General features: G+C 44.6%; 1 protein-coding gene and 1 non-coding gene across 2 annotated transcripts in view; both read right to left on the bottom strand.

The window, feature by feature from the left end:
• LOC126187963 (cytotoxic granule associated RNA binding protein TIA1) overlaps positions 1–20,005 on the bottom strand; it is a 1,542,843-nt gene that overhangs the window by 540,372 nt on the left and 982,466 nt on the right. The window lies entirely within an intron of this gene.
• Positions 11,263–11,337, bottom strand: Trnas-uga (transfer RNA serine (anticodon UGA)). The gene has a single exon. It is a non-coding gene; the product is annotated as a tRNA-Ser (tRNA).

Here is a 20,005-nt window from a genome sequence, read left to right as displayed (position 1 = left end):
GACTCCAGCGCTATTCTCAGCAGCTACTCGATCAATTTCTTACCTATTAATGTGTCAAAAGAGCAGAAAGGGGGACAGTGACTCTTTTTTTTAATCACAAATGTAGTTTTTATTTAAATTACACTGCGCAACGAAATTATAGGATCACTTTTTCGGAGCCCCGTAGAGGAAAGGTGCCTAATATGAGACCCACTTTTGTAAACCCATTTGAAAGACCTAAACGTAAGTGCAGTTGTATTTTTTATGATGGTAATAATATCTTGAATTATTTAATTTTATCATACAATTATCATATTTGCAATAATAAACAATCTTTCAGAGTAGTTATTAAATCTTTACAAACAAGGCATTTCGTAGAAATGGCATCAAGGTTTCCTAATATGAGACAGTAATAATATTTGGCTTTAATTATTTTATTACAGAATAATGACATATGAATATACAATTTTTATATGTTCATTCATTTCTGTTATCCTTCACTCATTTCACACTACTTAGGTTTATATTTACGAAATCCGGGGCAAACAATATTGTCTTCTGTGGGACCGCACTCTTCATGAGCCCAGCGACAACATTTCGTGCACTGTGGCCAGTTTTCCCCGTGTTTCTCTTCAGAAAAGCGCCCAGTACAGAACAGCACTCTGCGTCATCGTCATCACTGCTGTCTGAATCCCTACTGTCATCAAGATGGACATCGTATGCCGAGTCACTAGACGATTCTTCTGCTTTAAGTCTACGATTTGAAGGTTTTCCACTCTTCTCCCCAAGTAACTTTCTGGCTGCTTTTTTAGCTTCAGCCTCTGATTTCTTCTGTTTAGATTCTTGCAATTGCTTCACATAAGGAGTTGAAGTTAGTAACGCAGCAGAGCACGAACGCGATGTTTGACTTATTTGACTATCTCCAGGTGGTTTTGCGATGTGTGGGAGAGGTCTGATGTGTGCCGGGCTGACAGCTTGACCATCACCATCAGTAGTGTCATTTTCGTTTTTGGCATCTCTTTCTTGAAGAGCGTTAGCATGGCGTTGAATTGAAAATTCATGTTCCCTAAATATGTTTCTGTTGCATGTGATGAGACCTGTTTTTCTGGAGGCATTCACAGATGCTTCCATTGTTGCTGCTCGGTTGTAAGCTGCCCGCCCCAAATAACCTGGCTATTAATAACGGGGTGATAACACGACCTAGGTTACTTGCCAACCACGTTTCTATCTCTTGGGCATAGTAGGTTTTCAAAGGCCCCATAAATCCGACATCAAGTGGCTGCATTTTATGCGTTGAGTGAGGTGGCCAACATACGATATGAACATTGTTTTCACGTGCTTTATCTAACACATCGAGATTCTTTGTGTGGGAATAATGTTCCCTCAATATGCGATAGGTATCGTAATATGCGACACTGTCGCATATTTGGATCCCCATACTATCGCATATTAGGAATTTCGCCATCTTACACAAAGAATCACGCACTTGTTAACAACGTTTGTTGAAAAATGAACCTAATTGTCAATAATTATAGGTAATACCGTCACAAATAGCAACAATAAAAGAGTGCAGTAATATCCACTCACCTTTAAGCTGTAATATTGTCTTAACACCGATGTCGCAAAAACTCCAAACACAAGAAATTTTGTATCAGCCTCTACGTACTGTGTCCGGCTCAACTATGGCGTCCTACTCGCTGTGTCGTCGTCTGGCACGCAGTAGACGTGTTTAAGAAACTCTCCACCAGAGTGGTGGGGTGTCTCATATTAGGGAACTATCGCATAATAGGCACCTTTCCTCTAATTGCCTCGCATTGCTACGCGTAAGTTTATAATTCTGCTAAAATGCGCCTATAACCTTCCTCTGTAATAGTGCAAAAGCGTGACGTTAGCCTCTCAAGCAGCGGCGTGTCGACACATGCGAGAAAACGCCTGAACTCAGAAGTTCATGTACCTTGAACAGCGGGTTAACGCCGCCACATTGGTATCAAATTTCACCATAATTCTGCCCAACGCCACCGTGAACGTGTCAAACGGTAGAAAAACTGTTCATAGTTACACTGATAGTTACTAGACACTGAAAGAAATATACAGACTATCGTACTAGCCGCGTGGTCTAGGGCGCCTTGTCACGGTTCGCACGGCTCCACCCACGTCGGAGGTTCGACCCCTCGGGCAGGGGTGTGTGTGTTGTCCTTAGCGTAAATGAGTTTAATTTATATTAATAAGCGTGTAAGCCTCGGGACCGATGACGTCAGCAGTTTGGTCCCATAGGAACTTCCTGCTGCTTCTTTTTCTGGCGCAATTCACTGCAACACTGTCGCGCATTTATTTGTAAAAAGCGAGGAAAACAGGTTGTGGATCACAATTCTGACAAATTGTTGTAGACATAGAATTGTATCTAGCTTCAGCTCGTAGGGAGCTGGAGTTCCGCCACCCAATCCGAGGGTCCTGTAGTGGCTTACCTGGCCCCCAGCAGACTTCGAAGCTGTCGGAATGATCCTCTGCGTTGTTCCGACGTTCAGTGAGGCGCGCCAGACATTTTAATTAACCACAGGAAGGTTACAAAATGCGGCGCAGGCATTCTAAATCCGCGGCCACAAGAAGTTAGAATATTTCTAGCGAGAGGATGTTTCATCTTCTTTTACGGATTTTGTGCCTCGGTGCGAGCCATGTTGTACCGGGATGCACAGAATTTATCGGAAGGTTCTTCGGCCAAGTTTACCGATCCCGGCGTTATTTACTCGTTTTTCGTCATGTAACGAGCGCGGAGGAATCCATTAAACACCTTTATCTTTTTGTTTTAAGTGAGACTGCGAAAAAATCTGCCACAGCTTTGTTAGCTACCTACGGTTACATGATATTTCATAATTTTGAGAATAGTAAGAACAGATCGATTTGCACCAGACTAGCAGTATGATAGACTAGCAGTATGCTAGTTTTATGTCCCGTCGACGATCAGGTCATTAGGAACGGAGCTCAAGCTCGCATTTGACAAGTGTGAGGAAGGAATTTCTTAGCAGATTAAATTGCGTGCTGGACTGGCGTTCGAACCCGAAACCAGGTTCGAATCCCAGTTCCGTACACAGTCTTAATGTGGCGAGAGGTTTCAAAACGGCACATATTCCGCTGCAGAGTGAACGAATCGGTCTGGAAATAACTATTCCTCTCTCCAGCCTGGGTTATGCGTTTATTTCACAAAATCCTATCTTACACGACTACTTCTTCAGCAAGTTAAACGGGAGAGCGGCATGACGCTAACAATGTAATGTTTGGACGGTTGCCGGACAGATGTCGAATGGGCGGTTGTTTTCCTTATTCTTGGTTCAAATGTTGGTTAAAAAACTTTATGGTTCTACAGGGGCTGCCCTATTTGAATGAATTCTTTTGCTTTTGTAGTTTCTACTAATTGGCAGTTTTATTTTGTTTATTTTCCTGTTCTCTACTTACATCAAGGAACCAGCGCTGCCTTTTCACAAATTTTAACTGTTGACGTCAACAACATGACTTAAATAAGCACATTTGTAAGTTGGCGTCTCTTGAATATTTGAAAGTGATCTGCAGATATGCTTGTTGATTTTGGATAGAAAATGGCTTTAAACTACTGTACTGACACGAAACTCCGTTAGTTAATTTGTAACATAGAGAGCATTGCGTACAGTATGATCGTTCGGCAGTGTGTTGTAAACATCGATTTTACTGGTGTATAGGAAGAAGGAAACTGAGGCGGCTCTTTACAGCTTGTATAACGGCCTTAGTGTATGTCATCTAGTACAAGTAACGCCCTCTGTGTTATAAATTAACTAACAGAGTTTCATCAGAATACAATAGTTTAAAACTGTTTTTTTTTTAATCTTAAGTTAACGAGTATATTTGCATAGCTCTCATTAATAGGTTCATATAACTTTAGAAATAAAAATTAAGTTTTAAAATTTTGTCTCGAAAGTGATCTGTAGGACAGTTGTGTGAACCTACTGTGATCCTTTGCAATGGTCTGGTTGACTGTTTCATCACTAAGATTTGAGGAAGCGCATTGTGATTTGGCATTTATTGAATTTTCAAAGTGATATGCAGGAATGCTTGTTGATTTTAGATAAAAAAGAGTTTTAAACTACTGTCTTGGATTGAAACCCTGTTGTTCATTTGTAACATGGAGGGCGTTACTTGCGCTACATGACGTAAACTAAGGTTGCTGTACTTGCTGCAAACTATCACCTCAGTTTTTTTCTGCCTATACACCAGTAAGGTCGTATGGTACTTGTATGCCGCCAGTTTGTTGAATTGTAACTGAAATGGTACGTTGATCAGAATAGATGGCTGCTAATGGACCAAATGGTGTCTTAACTACTGTTCTACGTAAAGTAAATTCATTCTGATTATGTAATTTTCTTCTGTTTTAGCACTGAATATGGCTGTTTCTAGCCGAAATATAGATATGCAATATTAATCAAAACTAACGGGATTGCGACTGATTACTGTACTGGCCATTAAAATTGCTACACCAAGAAGAAATGCAGATGATAAACGGGTATTCATTGGACAAATATATTATACTAGAACAGACATGTCATTATATTTTCATGCAATCTGGGTGCATAGATCCTGAGAGATCACTACCCAGACCAACCACCTCTGGCCGTAATTACGGCCTTGATACGCCTGGGCATAGAGTCAAACAGAGCTTGGATGGCGTGTACAGGTACAGCTGCCCATGCAGCTTCAACACGATGCCACAGTTCATCAAGAGTAGTGACTAGCGTATTGTGACGAGCCAGTTGCTCGGCCACCATTGACCAGACGTTTTCATTTGGTGAGAGATCTGGTGAATCTGCTGGCCAGGACAACAGTCGAACATTTTCTGTATCCAGAAAGGCCCGTACAGGACCTGCAACATGCGGTCATGCATTATCCTGCTGAAATGTAGGGTTTCGCAGGGATCGAATGAAAGGTGGAGCCACGTGTCGTATCACATCTAAAATGTAACGTCCACTGTTCAAACTGCCGTCAATGCGAACAAGAGGTGACCGAGACGTGTAACCAGGGGCACCCCATACCATCACGCCGGGTGATACGCCAGTATGGCGATCATGAATACACGCTTCCAATGTGCGTTCACCACGCTGTCGCCAAACATGGATGCGACCAGCGACCATCATGATGCTGTAAACAGAACCTGGATTCATCCGAAAAAATGACGTTTTGCCATTCGCGCATACAAAGTTCGTCATTGAGTACACCATCGCAGGCGCACCTGTCTGTGATGCAGCGTCAAGGGTAACCGCAGCCATGGTCTCCGAGCTGATAGTCCATGCTGCTGCAAACGTCTTCGAACTGTTCGTGCAGATGGTTGTTGTCTTGCAAACGTCCCAATCTGTTGACTCATGAATCGAGACGAGGCTGCACGATCCGTTACAGCCATGCGGATAAGATGCCTGTCGTCTCGACTGCTGATGATACGAGGCCGTTGGGATCCAGCACGGCGTTCCGTATTACTCTCATGAACCCACAGATTCCCTATTCTGCTAACCGTCATTGGATCTCGACCAACGCGAGCAGCAATGTCGCGTTACGATAAACCGCAATCGCGACAGGCTACAATCCGACCTCTATCAAAGTCGGAAACGTGATGGTACGCATTTCTACTCCTTGCACGAGGCACGACAACAACGTTTCACCAGGCAACGCCGGAAAACTGCTGTTTGTGTATGAGAAATCGGTTGGAAACTTTCCTCATGTCTGCTCGTTGTAGGTGTCGCCACCGGCGCCAACCTTGTGTGAATGCTCTGAAAAGCTTATCATTTGCATATCACAGCATCTTCTTCCTATCGGTTAAGTTTCGCGTCTGTAGCACGTCATCTTCGTGGTGAGGCAATTTTAATGGCCAGTAGTGTAGTCTACCGTCGCTGTTCACAGTAGTTTCTTAGGGAATCAAAGTTGGTTTGATTTGCATCCTCATAGTGGCGCTACTAGTAGCACTTTTATACGAGTGGCTCTAAATTTTAATAGACGTCATCTTTCAGACGTAGAAACACGTTTGCCAACTCCCGTTTATATTGCACAACTTCTTCTTGGCGCTGTGTTTTTTTTTTTTTTTTTTTTTGTTTTCGCCACTGTATAAAACAAGCCTCCCGCAAATTGTACTCTAAAGGCGTTTACGATGTACTCAGGCGCAAAGTAGACAAAGTAGTCAGGTAATCACAGTACGTAACGTCACTAGTGGCGACGGACGTAACTGGCAGTTGCTGCTGATTGCAGGCAGTGCACGAGCTACCACTGTCGTCAGCCTCCGCGGAAGACCCGGCTGCTGTGTTTCCAGTTGGCGAGCTTACTGGACATTAGCTAATGTTTCAATACATATGCATGACAGGCGGCGCGCCACTCCATGGCGGCAACGGATACGAATTATCGACATTACATTTGCATGAAATCTGAATTTCTGCTTGCCTACGCTGCGCCCGCGAGCGCGTCTTTATTTCGCGTCCGAGCGCCGGACAGTTAGGCGGCCCGCACGCGCAGTAAATCTCGCCGCTACTAGGTGCCACTGAGAAACAGAAAATCGTTGGGATTCTCGACTCGCGGCGCGGGGAGGTTTCCGTGAGGACTGCCAATGGGCGGGCTATTTCTGTCCCGGCGTGGCGACCGGCGACCACTACTGCGACCTCATTTTGGAATGGAGAAGTTATTGAACCACTTGGCATTCGCGCCGTCGCTCGGCAGACGTAACTAGTCGACATAATGGATTGCAGTTTCGCTAGGACCCTTATTAACAGTTAAAATCGGAACCACTCGCGACGCAGTTACGTTTAACGGTCCATTGGTGAACAGGGGGAGAAATTACCTGCTGCTAAGAAAAGAACTGCTTCCGTACTTCCAGAGGGCAATCGAAAATAGGCGTAGAGGAATGCCAGTGAGTGTAAGTCTTCTTCGTCTTATGAATAAAATTGGTGAACAAAGGACAGTGTCTAAAAAAGTATGCAGCCATTATCAACACTTGAATGAAATCATCTACACAAGTATGTGGGATCTGGTGGTCTGGAAGTAAACTGCTTGACTGGAAACTGAATGGTCACGAGGTCTATTCCCGGTCACACCACGGTATATTTCAGTCTTCCTTTCACCTAGCAATCACCTCATAGTGATGTCCAGATTCGCCATTAACAACGTTTGGTACGATTTAAATTTTAAACTGTAGGTTCTCTTTCTCCAGTGGGATTAATAGGGTAGATCTGGGATACGCAAGTCACCGAAGGAGCGTCCAACCGAATGGCTAGCAAACGAGATTACTAGACCATTATTTATTATCTTCACCGGAACAATAATAAATTGTTTATTAGCATCTCGCCAAATTTGTTTTAGTGATTAATACCATCTATATCCGAGAGCGCTAACGCGCTGCTTCCTGGACTCGGGTAGGTGCGCCGGCCCCGGATGGAATCCGCCCGTGCATTAACGACGTGGGCCTGTGTGCCGGCCACCCTGGAAGTGGTTTTTAGGCGTTTTTCCACATCTCGCTAGGTGAATACCGGGCTGGTCCCCATTGAAATCTGGATGTCCCGCTTATTGCGAGCGGTCGCCTTACCAAATTATTCTGTTTTTTATTTATTTTTATTTTTTGTAAATGTTGCCTTATGGAAGAAGAGCGCTCAGCTACGGGCTGGTGGAGCAAGGGTGAACAGATGTCGAAACCCGAGGCCTGGCCATGATGTCTCCCCCTTTCTGTCCCCGAACCGCCCCCCTCCGAATGTTTCTTTCTCTTCAAATCCAAAATTTAGGATATAATTTTAGTACAAGTTGTTTCTGCTACAGAGACGACGTTACATGCAATTTAAATAACATAAATCACATCAACATGAAACAAAATTTAAGCCCATTTACTTCGTGCGTCCATTTTTCTGTAGACCAGTGCATTTTGTGTGTTGTACGAGGCGTGTTTTTTTAAGTAAGTGGCGTTTTGAAATTAAAGAAACACGTGCTAAGATATCTCAATTATTTTATTTTTACATGAAAGCCTGTACCTTAATGTACGTACTGCTGCCATTACCAGCCGGAGTGGTCGTGCGGTTCTAGGCGCTACAGTCTGGAATCGAGCGACCGCTACGGTCGCAGGTTCGAATCCTGCCTCGGGCATGGATGTGTGTGATGTCCTTAGGTTAGTTAGGTTTAATTAGTTCTAAGTTCTAGGCGACTGATGACCTCAGATGGAAGTCGCATAGTGCTCAGAGCCATTTTAACCATTTTTTATGACGCCATTATAGTCTGATTCTTCCTTGTTTACGTTGTGTACTGAGTGTTTAAGATGCCTCCGATAATCGTTAGCCCCGCCTACTGTGAAGTACGGGCTGTTATAAGATTTAATAGTGCTCAAGGCCTAAAAGCGATCGATATTCATCTTGAAATGTGAGCAGTTTACGGAGAAAACATTATGAGTGATGGAATAGTAAGAATGTGGGTGAGAGCATTTAAAGATGGCCGCAGAAATGTGCATGATGAACAACGGAGTGGGCGTCCTTCGGTCGTTAATGAAAGTTTGGTGCAGGAAGTGGACAATAAGGTGAGAGAAAACAGACGCTTTACGATTTCCTCCTTGCGGGATGACTTTCCTAATGTTTGTCGTAGTGTTTTGTATGGTATTGTCACCGAGCATTTGAATTACCGAAAATTTGGCGCACGTTGGGTACCGAAAATGTTGACGGATGTGCACAAAACCAAATGTTTACACAGTTCATTGACTTTCCTTGAGCGGTTCCACAACGACGGTGATGATTTATTAAGCCAAATTGTTACGGGTGATGAAACATGGGTGGCCTTCGTCACACCAGAATCAAAGCAACAGTCCATGAAAGTTAAGCAAGGGAATCGTTTTGCTGCAAGACAATGCCCGTCCGCATGTGGCGAATCAGATCAAAGATGTCATCACATCTTTTCGATGGGAAACTCTAGATCATCCTCCGTACAGCCCCGATCTTGCGCCCATCTGTTCCTGCACTTGAAGAAACACATGGGTGGTGTAATGGTACTTGAATTACGTAACCATTACGGAACGTCACCTCAACCTCTCGATACCAGCAATATTCTACTGTGTTTCTGTAAAATAGTTAACATATTTCTGTGACAACATTCAGATTTGATTTCATTAATGTAGAGGTAATTTGATACATCGATATGTTTATATTGCAATGATATTATTGTTATGTGTATTCTTTCTTTTGTCACTATGATCTTTGACTCACTTGTGACTCTGATTTTTGGGCGCGTAAGCGGTTATTAGAGAGTTAAGTCTTGGTCGTCATGTTGAAAAGATGGAAATTGTAGTCAGTTTATGAAATGTGAACTTTAACAGTGAGAAAGATATTTTCAAGTATGTTTTATATTGTGAAGTGATGTTTCAACAAAAGTAATAAAAAAAGAAGTGTAACTTAAATTCGGAGTGCTGATTACTTTTTTACATCACCATTGTCCTAACTCACAAAAGTTTAATCTTCAAGAAATGGTTTGTGAAGCGCATCTATAAAACTTTTGAATGTCGCAGAATAACACCTAGGCCTCTTTGCATCCGAGCTTGGAATCATCACTACTTAGATTTTTCGACGATTAAGCCATGAGTTCACAACGAGACCAGCGTGGGAAACACGAAAAGATGAGTGCCTAGTATATCCATTATTTCAAGAAATGACTTTATTAACTGTGCTCTAATGACACCTGCCACATAATATAACTTTGGTACCCGAAATTGCAATATTTAGCAGCGTGAGCAACACTACAATCATAATTAATTTTTTACCTTTGTTGTGGTAGGGTTGTTAGAGCGGTCAGCGTCTTGAAGACGATGACGAAGTCAAAACAGTGGTGATGCAGACGTTAACAAGTCAGGCGGCAGACTTCTACAAGGTGTCCGAAAAGACTTTCCCTGATTACATAAATTGATAACTCAGGCTAGAAGTAAGATACAAATATGAAACTTGTGTCGAATTGTTTACAACTATCAACGTTTTTTTCTGTTTTAGGTTCGTAGTACGAAAGTAGTGGATGAGATGCAGTGCCCAAGAAGCCATGTTAACCAATCAGGAGAAGGCACAATGTGTCCTGTTGTACCATGAGACACGATCTTCAACCACAGTGCAGAGACACTTCGAGACAACATTTGGAAGGAATCCACCTGATGCCAAGAGCATTAAAGCCTGGTATGAGAAGTTCAAGAACACAGGATCGGTTGCTGACCTTCCGAGGTCTGGTCGACCAAGAACCTCAGCAGTCAGGGTGGAAGCTGTAAGGCAGTCTTTTCTGCGAAGTCCGAAGAAATCGGTGGGAAGGGCCTCACGTGAATTACAGATGCCAAAAAGCTCTGTCCATGACATTTTACACAAACGTTTATTGTTTCGTGCAATCAAAGTGCAAATCGTTCAGGCCTTGTTGCCCAATGACAGTACACGTCGATATGACTTTGCGGTCAAAGTGCTATCACGTATTGAGGATGATGATGGTTATCTCAGACGAATTGCGTTCTCCGACGAAGAGACCTTTTTTGTCAGTGGAGTAGTGAATTGCCATAATGTGCGCATTTGGGGTTCACAACCCCCTGGCGAGGTCATGGAGTGCACCAGAGGCAGTCCACAGGTGAATGTTTGGTGCGCGCTATTGCACGATCGAATTATCGGGCCATTCTTCTTCACTGAGGCTACCATCACATCTGAAGTGTATCTAAATATGTTGCAACTGTATGCTGTTCCTCAGCTGCTTCAGTATCCCCCCGATGTCTTGTTTCAGCAAGACGGTGCACTACCTCATTGGGGTTTGGACGTCCGTGCCTATCTCGATATGACCTTTCCTCGGCGATGGATTAGTCGTGATGGGCGAACGGTTTGGCCTCCACGCTCTCCTGACATAACCCCATCAGACTTCTTCTTATGGGGTTATGTCAAGGAAGAGGTCTACCGAACACATGTACCAGATCTTGAAACCCTGCGGCAACGGATAACCACAGTCGTTGAATCGATCCTTCCAGTGATGTTGGCTAATGTGTGGACGGAAACTAAATATCGCCTAGATGTGCTACGTGCTACCTAGTATGCTCGTGTGGAAGTTCACTGATGTGTGAAAAAAAGCTTTGATAGTTTGTAAACAATTAGACACCAGTTTCATATTTGTATCTTACTTCTAGCCTGAGTTATCAATTTATGTAATCAGAGAAAGACTTTTCGGACACCCTGTATGAGGAGTGTATTCAAAAACTGGTACAACGTCATGACAAGTGCCTCAATGAAACTTCCTGGCAGATTAAAACTGTGTGTCCGACCGAGACTCGAACTCGGGACCTTTGCCTTTCACAGGCAAGCGCTCTACCAACTGAGCTACCGAAGCACGACTCACGCCCGGTACTCACAGCTTTACTTCTGCCAGTACCAACTGAGCTCAGCTGGTAGAGCGCTTGCCCGCGAAAGGCAAAGGTCCAGAGTTCGAGTCTCGGTCGGGCACACAGTTTTAATCTGCCAGTAAGTTTCATATCAGCGCACACTCCGCTGCAGAGTGAAAATCTCATACTGGAAACATCCCCCAGGCTGTGGCTAAGCCATGTCTCCGCAATATCCTTTCTTCCAGGAGTGCTAGTTCTGCAAGGTTCGCAGGAGAGCTTCTGTAAAGTTTGGAAGGTAGGAGACGAGGTACTGGCAGAAGTAAAGCTGTGAGTACCGGGCGTGAGTCGTGCTTCGGTAGCTCAGTTGGTAGAGCACTTGCCCGCGAAAGGCAAAGGTCCCGAGTTCGAGTGTCGGTCCGGCACACAGTTTTAATCTGCCAGGAAGTTTCATATCAGCGCACACTCCGCTGCAGAGTGAAAATCCCATTCTGAAGTGCCTCAATATTGAAGAAAGTTACGTAGAAAAGTGGATTTTTAAAAATACAGTTATTGGGATATCTTAGCACGTCTTTTTTTAATTTGGGAACGGTACTTACCTAAAAACCACACCTCGTATGTAAGTCGACGCTTCGGCGGGAAGACTGACATCCCAAAGTAGGATTTTTTTTTTGACTTGGTTGTACGAACATTTTGTGTGTTGTACTTAGGTGGGGGGGGAGACGAAGTAGAACGCTTGAAGTATTAAAACCACCGTCGCGACTTTTTTCCGTTTTTCATTAATCCAGTGTCGAAACGTTTTTAACTGACGGGGGCGTACCTTGCGGAAGCATTGCCGACTCGCTACTGTGGCTGCAGTCGGCACGGAGGTCCGGGACAGGGCATTAGCAGAAGTGGCCCCGGAGTTGTCACCGGCAGCGCCGCGCGCGTGCGGCAGTAATAGCTCATCCCATCCCGCTGCGCCGCGCCGCGCCACACCACGCCGCCAGTATTTCACGGCACCTTGACAGCGCCATTACGCGTCGGCCAGACGTCGGCTTTATCGCGCACCGCGCCGCGTCGCGATACACTGACGTCAATTGTGAATCGAACTCGCGCGGGGCCATCGACGCCGTCCCCCAGGGGGACCGGCGACGCACATATATCGCGGCAGACGTCCGCTGCGGCCGCTTTTGTATTATAAAAAATATTAATGCGCCGGCACTTGACCTTATCTGGCCGCGCGCAATGGGCCCCGCTGACCGCCCGGCCGAAGAACAGAATTAAGCCCGGTACATAAAATCGAACAAAAGCTTCATTGTTAAAGTGGGGTGACAAAGCTCCGGCCGCCATTAACCGCAACAACACGCGCCGCCGCCGGTGTGTGTGTGTGTGTATGTGTGTGTGTGGCGCGCGCCTCTGTGGCTGCGACAGCGGCGTATCGCATGAAAAATTAAGCTCCGCGCCGCGCAGTCATCTATTATTGGATCTGCGAGCTAATTAAACCGGGTAGCCCGCAACGGGGCGTTTATCTGCGGCCAATTCCCCCGGCGGACCGGTTCCGCCATCACGCGAACCGCCGCGCCCACCGACCAAGCGCGCCCGTCGCTGCGGCCAAGAAATTCACTTGCTGCCGCCACCTCTCTCTGTACGACAGCCCCTGCTACACGGATAGCACATTCTCGCTGGCAGAGACGCGCCAAGCCGGCGAGTTTTCCGTTGTACGTTCTGGGAGAGGACTGACGGCATCATACCAGAACTGAAGGTTGTTGTTGTTGTGTCGGCCGCTATGGCCTAGCGGTACGAGAAGCTACAGTCTGGAACCGCGCGGCCGCTACTGTCGCAGGTTCGAATCCTGCCTCGGGCATGGATGTGTGTGATGTCCTTAGGTTAGTTACGTTTAAGTAGCTCTAAGTTCTAGGGGACTGATGACCTCAGCAGTTAAGTCCCATAGTGCTCAGAGCCATTGCAACCATTTGTTGTTGTTGTTGTGGTCTTCAGTCCTGAGACTGGTTTGATGCAGCTCTCCATGCTACTCTATCCCGTGCAAGCTTCTTCATCTTCCAGTACGTCTGCAACCTACATCCTTCTGAATCTGTGTGGTGTATTCATCTCTTGGTCTCCCTCTACGATTTTTACCCTCCTCGGGCATGAATGTGTGTGATGTCCTTAGATTAGTTACGTTTAAGTAGCTGTAAGTTCTAGGGGACTGATGACCTCCGAAGTTAAGTCCCATAGTGCTCAGAGCCATTTGAACCATTGTTTGTTGTTGTTGTAGGCAACGGCCTTGCCGCAGTGGATACACCGGTTCTTGTGAGATCACCGAAGTTAAGCGCTGTCGGGCGTGGCCTGCACTTGGATGGGTGACCATCCGGGCCGCCATGCGTTGTTTCCATTTTTCGGGGTGCACTCAGCCTCGTGATGCCAATTGAGGAGCTACTCGACCGAATAGTAGCGGCTCCGGTCAAAGAAAACCATCAAAACGACCGGGAGAGCGGTGTGCTGACCACACGCCCCTCCTATCCGCATCCTCAACTGAGGATGACACGGCGGTCGGATGGTCCCGATGGGCCACTTGTGGCCTGAAGACGGAGTTCTTGTTGTTGTTGTGGTCTTCAGTCCTGAGACTGGTTTGATGCAGCTCTCCATGCTACTCTATCCTGTGCAAACTTCTTCATCTCCCAGTACCTACTGCAACCTACATCCTTCTGAATCTGTTTAGTTTATTCATCTCTTGGTCTCCCTCTACAATTTTTACCCTCCACGCTACCCTCCAATACTAAATTGGTGATCCCTTGATGCCTCAGAATATGTCCTATCAACCGATCCCTTCTTCTAGTCAAGTTGTGCCACAAATTTCTCTTCTCCCCACTTCTATTCAATGCCTCCTCATTAGTTATATGATTTACTTATCTAATTTTCAGCATTCTTCTGTAGCTTCACATTTCGAAAGCTTCTATTCTCTTCTTGTCTAAACTATTTATCGTCCACGTTTCACTTCCATACATGGCTACACTCCATACAAATACCGGGTGATCAAAAAGTCAGTATAAATTTGAAAACTTAATAAACCACTGAATAAAGTAGATACAGAGGTAAAAATTGACACACATGCTTGGAACGACATGGGGTTTTATTAGAACAAAAAACCAAACGAAGTATTGCTAGATGCGTGAAACATGTCTTGCGCGCGTCGTTTGGTGACGATCGTGTGCTGAGCCGCCACTTTCCTCATGCTTGTCCTCCCGGGTCCCCAGACATCAGTCCTTGCGATTATTGGCTTTGGGGTTACCTGAAGTCGCAAGTGTATCGTGATCGACCGATATCCCTAGGGTTGCTGAAAGACAACATCCGACGCCAATGCCTCTCCATAACTCCGGACATGCTTTACAGTGCTGTTCACAACATTATTCCTCGACTACAGCTATTGTTGAGGAATGATGGTGGACATATGGAGCATTTCCTGTGAAGAACATCATCTTTCCTTTGTATGAATAACATAGGGGATAGGCTGCAACCCTGTCTCACTCCCTTCCCAACAATGCTTCCCTTTCCTGCCCCTCGACTCTTATAACTGCCATCTGGTTTCTGTACAAATTGTAAATAGCCTTTCACTCCCTGTATTTTACCCCTACCACCTTCAGAATTTGAAAGAGAGTATTCCAATCAAACTGTCAAAAGATTTCTGTAAGTCTACAAATGCTAGAAACGTAGGCTTGCCTTTCCTTAATCTATTTTCTAAGATAAGTTGTAGGGTCAGTATTGCCTCACGTATTCCAACATTTCTACGGAATCCAAACTGATCTTCCCCGAAGTCGGCTTCTACCAGTTTTTCCACTCATCTGTAAAGAATTCGTGTTAGTATTTTGCAGCCGTGGTTTTTTAAACTGATAGTTCGGAATTTTTCACATCTGTCAGCACCTGCTTTCTTTGGGATTGGAACTGAAGGTAACATACAAGAATAAAGAAACACCTTTATCGTTTCTGTATTTTTCTTCTGAGTCATCAGTCTTCTGACTGGTTTAATACGGCCCGTCACGAAATCGTCTCCTGTGCCAGCCTCTTCATCTCAAGGTCGCACTTGGACCCTATGCCCTTAATTATATGCTGGATGAGCCATGCCGCGGCTCTTGTTAGTGCTGTTTGTAGGTTTACGCCGTATGTTGGAGGCCAGACCGTATCCTTTAGGTGGCATGGTTGCGGTTGTTTGTCTTCTTCTTGTCTTGACTGGCGCCACTCGTTTCGCAAGCCTTGCCTGTCCGCTAGTGGCAGCAGCGGCGGTTATCGACATGTAGTAACTGTTGCCCAATCTTCGGGGCGACGTCGTTGTTTTTCCGTGTCGTGTGATTATAGCAGCTCGGTTGCCCTGAGGAGAAGCCAGGTCCGCGCAGTGGAGAACACGCTCGGATCGCTAACGGCACGCATGCACTGCCGGATGGAAGGGCTGTGGTCACGATGATGCACGACCGCGTCGTAAACCGGATGCAGCAAGCTTTAAGATGAGTGCATTTCAATCCAAGTAGGGCCCCGTAGTATGCAAGTGATATTGTGACAGATTATCATCGCGCCGTCATGTGTTGTTTGGTTACTCAGCTGTGAATTAATAAAGCAGTGAAGAGATTTATTTCATTCTGCCAACCGTCGTTAAAGTTGCCACAGTGAGTTCAGTGTGCATTTGTGTGCCTAATGAATTTGATGTCACTCATCTGGTGCTTGGTTTTGTCTCGCTTTGCGATTTTTTTTCGCAATGACGTGTGATTGCTGATTCTGGGTTTCGGTTTTGCCTCGCACGCAAATCGAGTGGGGTTTTAGTTACTGTTAGTTTAGTGTTCTGCACTGTGACTTGTTTGTTCAGATTTTCGGTTTGTGGGATCGGACGGAAATCTGGTAGTGGTGCCTTTCTCGTGAAGGGCACGTAGTGCAGACCGCCGGTTCCGGCTTTGGCGTATTGTTCCATCGTTGCATTTGGTTTATCGGACGTCAGGCAGCTTCAGCAAGATTATCATTAGATATTCGTTACACTGCCACTAGACGGAGTTACTATCTTGTGATCTGAGTGCAGCTCTTAGCCGCCTACCTCATCGCTCGCTGAAGTGTTTGTTGCCAGACCTTCTCAGAGGTCGATTCCTGAGATTCTGGATTAGTTGCTTGTTTTATTAATTAACTATTGCTATTGTATTTTCTGTTTTACAGCAGGTTTCAAAATTTCTTATATTATTACCATTCTTGGCGTGTAAGGCCTTCAGCCATGATCACACCGAGCGAGGTGGCGCAGGGTTTGACACTGGACTCGCATTCGGGAGGACGACGATTCAATCCCGCGTCCGGCCATCCTGATTTAGGTTTTCCGTGATTTCCCTAAATCGCTCCAGGCAAATGCCGGGATGGTTCCTTTCAAAGGGCACGGCCGACTTCCTTTCCCGTCCTTCCCTAATCCGATGAGACCGATGACCTCGCTGCCTGGTCTCCTTCCCCAAAATCAACGAACCAACCATGATCACAGTAGCTTTATTTTGTTTTTAAACATTATCTGTGTCTATAATTTATGGTGATTTGCTAAATTGTAACGCACTGAAAACACTATGATTTACACAGTTGTTTATTCCTTCATTAGTAACGTGTGGTATTTTTTTTATTTATTGTTGAGACTGACAGCAATTAGATTAAGGAATTACCCACCCAAGCGTATGCTACCGTTAACACCACAACGCGAAAGTCTGCCTTTGACCGGTAAGCATGGCATGCTGATAAATGGCGTCGCATTCTGTTCAGCGATGAGGCGCAATTCTGCACTACTCGAAGTGAACAGCTTCGGAGAGTAGCTGGCGACCTAGGGAGAGGTTCCTTTCTTCCACTGTTTTGGGGAGCACAGCGTTGTTATTGCTGGCGTCGTGGTGTGCAAAGCTATCGGGTATGACTGCGATTCATGGTTCGGAATGATTGATCGTACTCTGACGGTACCACGGTATCAGTATCACCGAATAATTAACTGTTTTAATCAATTCCACTACATCTTAGTATATGAATTATCGATTTTTACTATTCTTGCTATTTTAAGTTTTAGCAGTCGCATCCGTTTTAATGTATCTTATTGAAGTATTTCAATGTCACCGAATTATTAACTATTCTAATCAACCTCATTACATCTTAGTATATGATTTATTGATTTGCGCAACCTATTCAACTACCTTCACTAGTTAAAGTAAGTTTTGATCGTTGTAACTATTTTATTGTATCAACTGGATTACATCTTTAAATGAAGTACAGGGTGTTTCAAATAGAATAGATGTATTTCGAATGCATATATTTATTAAACCTTAAGACATACGGATAATAAACTTCACATACATATTTACGAACCTCTCAAGCTCAGACTACAGATGTTCAATATGTCCTCCATCAGCGACACGAACAATATCACATCGATACTCAAATTCCTCCCATACTCTGGCATGCATGTTCTTCGCCACTGATGTTATGACAGTACAGATCCGGTTCTTCAACTCTGCCAGGTTCTGTGGGAGTGGTGGTACATAACCGTTGTCTTTAACGAAACCCCACAGGAAGAAGTTAGAGCGTTTCAAACCCGGTGACCGTGGAGCGCAGCTGAGACATGCTCAGTAACCAGCTCCTTGACGACCTATCCAACGGTTCGGTAGAGTTTCATTCAGATATTCACGCACTTGGCGACTCCAGTGAGGGGGTGCCCCGTCTTGTTGAAAAATGAAGTTGCCTTCCGGCAGCCTTGTACACAACCAGTTTTGTAACGTAGTGAGATACTGCTGACCGTTGATCGTGTTTTCCTCAAAGAAGAATGGGCCGTAAACAGATGATCGGGATATATGACTGATACCAAGCAAAACAGAAGACAACTGACGTCTAGCAGCTATTAATATAAACTAGACCATGTATTCGTTACTCCAATAGGCGAGCCGAGGCACAGCGATCAATAGTTTGGACAAAATAATACGTCGTAATACGTATATTCTTTTTGAAACATCCTGTACCTTAACTGCTTGATTACATTAAACCAATTAACAGATTAGAATTGCATTGTAATCCATGAATTTGAACATCACAGTAATGTAAACCGCTTTATTTCATCTTAGTGCATTCTACCGTAGAATAGCACAGATTCTCAAATAATTGTTACCGATCTACTCACTGATCTCTGCACGTCAAGTACTTTCATTCGTTAAGAAAAGCAATCCAACTCTACTTAAATGCTTCAAGAGTAAAACTCAAGCTGCTCTTATTAACTAGATGTACAAAATAACGCGAAATGTTCAAACAGATATCGCTTAAGTGATTGTCCCCGTGAGTACCTAGTATCTAAATATTAGTGGAGAGCAATAGACATATAGACAGGATCACTGTAACTAAGAGCATAGCTACTGTAGTAAAGGGAACATTAACTATTTAATATGTATTTTATTATATTTCTGTCTGTTGTTACTGTTTAAATCGTTCTGTATATTTAGATATATTTAAAGTGTTCTTTTTGTTTCACGGTAGAGGTGTGGGCCAGCAGTTGCAGGAAGTGTTGGGGAGTGAGTACGAGGTCACCAGCACTGTGAAGCCTAGTGCAGGGTTGGCTCAGGTGACTGAAAGCATAGGGGAGTTATGTAAGAATTTTACGAAAGAGGATCAGGTAGTGATAGTGGGTGGAGCAGGGAACAGTCTCGACAGGGCCGGGGAATATGATGTCAGTGGTGACTTGGTTAAGATAGCTACTCAAACTGGTGGTACTAATGTGCATTCCGTGCTACTGTTTCAGCGTCATGATCGGCCTCACCTTGATGCGGCTGTTAGGCGCGTTAATGTGGGGCTGGGGAGGGCACTGATGGCGGAGGGCATGGATCACATCTCAGTGGTGCCAGTTAGGTCTATCAGTAGATGGGGTTTCACTAGGCATGGCCTGCACCTCAATAGGTATGGGAAGGGGAGGCTGGCTAAGCTTATAGGTGACAGTGTAGCGGGTGGTGGTGTGGTAGTGGTATCACTCATGGAAAAATTCCTGTAGTAGTTGGTGTTAGAGCTGCACCTTTTTTAGACTGAAGTCAGCTGATAGGTATACCTGCTTAAAGGAAGTGCCTCTAACTAAGGGCTCACCTCCAGAGGATGTAATGTTTCCAAGTAGAGAAGGAATTAGCATATTTCATCAAAATATAAGAGGTATTAGAGATAAAGTTAGTGAACTGCTAATAGATGCTAACTCTGAAGTTATTGGTATATCTGAGCACCATTAAATAATTTGATAATTCAGAGGCTTCCTTTACCAGGCTACAGATTAGCTGGCTGTTTCTCAAGGAGTTCCTTGCGGGGTGGGGGAGTGGCTCTGTACGTAAAAAACAGTATTTCATTTGAGACCATGGACGTATCACGACACTGCACTGAACAGATATTTGAAAGTTGTGCAGCAGTAGTTGAATTTAGTGAAACTAAACTTCTAATTGCTGTTGTTTATAGGTACCCTAACTCCGACTTCAGAGCATTTTTGCTTAAGCTAGAGAGGGTTCTTCATTCACTTTGTAGGAAGTACCAGAAAGTAGTTCTATGTGGTGACTTCAATATTAATTTTGTACATGATTGTGCAAGAAAAAGGATGTTGGTAGATCTCCTAAATTCATATGATCTGTTGCAAACTGTGTGTTTTCCATCTAGGGTGCAGGGGAATAGTAGCACAGTCACAGACAATAT

This window comes from Schistocerca cancellata, chromosome 5 (assembly GCF_023864275.1).
Source record: "Schistocerca cancellata isolate TAMUIC-IGC-003103 chromosome 5, iqSchCanc2.1, whole genome shotgun sequence".
Lineage (NCBI taxonomy): Eukaryota > Metazoa > Arthropoda > Insecta > Orthoptera > Acrididae > Schistocerca > Schistocerca cancellata.
This window is presented reverse-complemented; position numbering and strand designations above follow the sequence as displayed.